Source organism: Aulonocara stuartgranti, assembly GCF_965226115.1.
Source record: "Aulonocara stuartgranti genome assembly, chromosome: 6".
Classification (NCBI taxonomy): domain Eukaryota; kingdom Metazoa; phylum Chordata; class Actinopteri; order Cichliformes; family Cichlidae; genus Aulonocara; species Aulonocara stuartgranti.
Genome location: NC_138944.1, coordinates 38,630,996 through 38,633,353, shown reverse-complemented (window position 1 = coordinate 38,633,353; position 2,358 = coordinate 38,630,996). Strand labels below are relative to the sequence as shown.

The 2,358-nt window shown below is 38.0% G+C and overlaps 1 long non-coding RNA gene across 1 annotated transcript; it reads left to right on the top strand.

Annotated features, from left to right (window-relative positions):
* The first annotated feature begins 667 nt into the window (after positions 1-667).
* LOC309707630 lies at positions 668-2,152 on the top strand. The gene is made up of 3 exons (XR_014277033.1): positions 668-936; positions 1,022-1,139; positions 1,262-2,152. It is a non-coding gene; the product is annotated as an uncharacterized lncRNA (long non-coding RNA).
* Positions 2,153-2,358: the final 206 nt, after the last annotated feature.

The window sequence follows — 2,358 nt, the reverse complement described above, 5'->3', positions numbered from 1 at the left end:
CTGTGCAATACCTTTTGTGCAATACTTTTGTTAATAGTCAACGGTGCAATAGACTCAATACTTGAAATGTGCAATTCACTTGTATTTTTATTCCTATTTATTCTATTTATCCCCTTCGTATATTTTATTTATATTGTCTCTGTATTTATATATATGTGTGTGTGTATAACTCTGTAACTTCTGTCGGTGCTGTGCTTTTTTGGAAATCGAATTTCCCAGAGGAACCCACCCAAGGGATTAATAAAGTTCTATCTAATCTAATCTATTTATATTATATTATCTGTATAGCACTTTAGAGCACACCTTTCACTTTATTAAAAGCACTTCATCAAGTACTTTATTTAGCATTGCACTTTAAGCATGGATTTGCACACAAGAAGTTTAATTATTTATTGACGATTTATTGGGAACTTTAAAATCAGTTGGTAGCCTTATTTCAGATCCTGGTGGTTGTCTGTCAGAAGAGAAGAAGGGTGATTGAGATTGTGATTAAGGTTTACCAGTAAGGAAAACTAATTCAAATGTGTGTGTGAAATATAGGAAAAGTGGTGCAAATAAGTAGTGATGTGACGTTCTGTATCGAGGCTTCGAAGCTTGTGTCGAGTAATGGAGGGGGCGTTTCCGCGATGCGCGGAAGGCTTGCTTCATTTGTGGGAGGAGCTGAAAATGATGACGTCCGAAGCCTCGCTGCCCGGCTGTACCACGTGACTGGTTCATGAAGTGGTTCGCATTTGCCGCGAGCTATGACAGAGATAAACCCCTCAGACTTCAGTCAAAATGTGGGTGTTTGATGGAGAGTTGCGGTTAGTGAGTTTGGAGACCGTTTGGAGGTTTATGAGAGTGAGGAGAGAAAGTCAGGAGAGAATGGAGCCAGCTAAGAAGAGGAGGATGTCCTCCCCTGTGTGGGAACATTTTGATCTTATATCTCCCAACAAGGTATGTAAATTTCTACAGAAGATGTATTTTCATAATACTGATGGTGCAATACAATTTATGTTAAGCGGCTTTACTTTTGTACAAGGTGGAGTGTTTGCTATGTGCCAGGGAGCTGGGATATAACAACAACACCTCATCCATGCTTAGGCACTACAGAGCTTTGCATGAGAATAGGGGGAACACTGATTGTGGAGCAAGACCAGGTGAGCATCAAATGCCATGATAATACAGCATGTTACTAAATGATATAACAATATTATACAGCTGTTATAAGTTACGTGTGTGATATTTATATTTGTGCTTTGTCTTTATTGTCTTTCCTCAGCAGAGCAATCTCAAATAGATGAAGACCTGGTTAGCATGGTGATTGAGGACTCCCAGCCATTTAGCATTGTGGAGGACAAAGGATTCAAAAGATTTGTTAAATCATTAAATCCTAGCTATGTTCTCCCCACTAAAAAGGTCGTAAAAGCAGTGAAAATTTAGTTTTTACAGAATAAAATGTGAACAGGCAGGACTGACGCCTCAGTGTGTAGCTGTCCATACCTCAACGTTACAAAAGCACCACCACTGTCCACACCCCAACCACACCTCACAGTAAATGATCATTTCCATTTTAAGCATTTCCAAATGATCATTTTCCATACTGCCAGTATAAATATACACAGTATACTGCCATCACTACAATATAGATGTTTTACACACTCCTTTTGTTGTTGACATTTACGGGCTGTGTGCAAAAGGCCACACTCTTCAAATTCATGCCAACTAATATTTTTACGTCCAGTAGGTGTCCTACTAGAGCAAATGAAGCTTCAAGACGCTTTGCGCTGGGGTGAACCAATTGGATGAAAAGCTTCAGTGCTTCATGAAGCTTCATCTGCCATCACTACAAATAAGTGTTTGTCTTTCTTGCCTGTGTCCTCTTCAAGGTGTTTGGGCAAATGTTTCCCCGGTGGTCCAGACACCATTTAAAGGTTCCGGGGGAGACCATTGATAAAGAGAGTGTGGTGAATCTTTTTGTGCTTGGGTTTTTTTTTATAATATTGGGTTTGGTGTAAAATTAAAGTGTGAAATGTTTATTAATATAAAAATGTGAAATGTATTTATGTATTTATTTATTCTAATTGATATATTGTATACTGTGGGGGTGGATTTGTGCTGTGAAGAAGCTCGATGAGTTAATTGTTGTAAGGAGAGCTGTATAGCAAATAAATACTTTTTGTACCACTACACTTGTCTTGGTCCATCTCACTGTGTTTCCAGCCGCTAAGGGCCGCCTTGTTACATGTAATTAGATTTTTTTAAAGAAAAAATGCTAAAACTAAATGCTTTTATTTCTATTTTAGTAGAAACTCTTACAATAGAAAACTTCTGTTCAGATGAGAATTGAACAAATACTCAAAACATAATTTGATCATT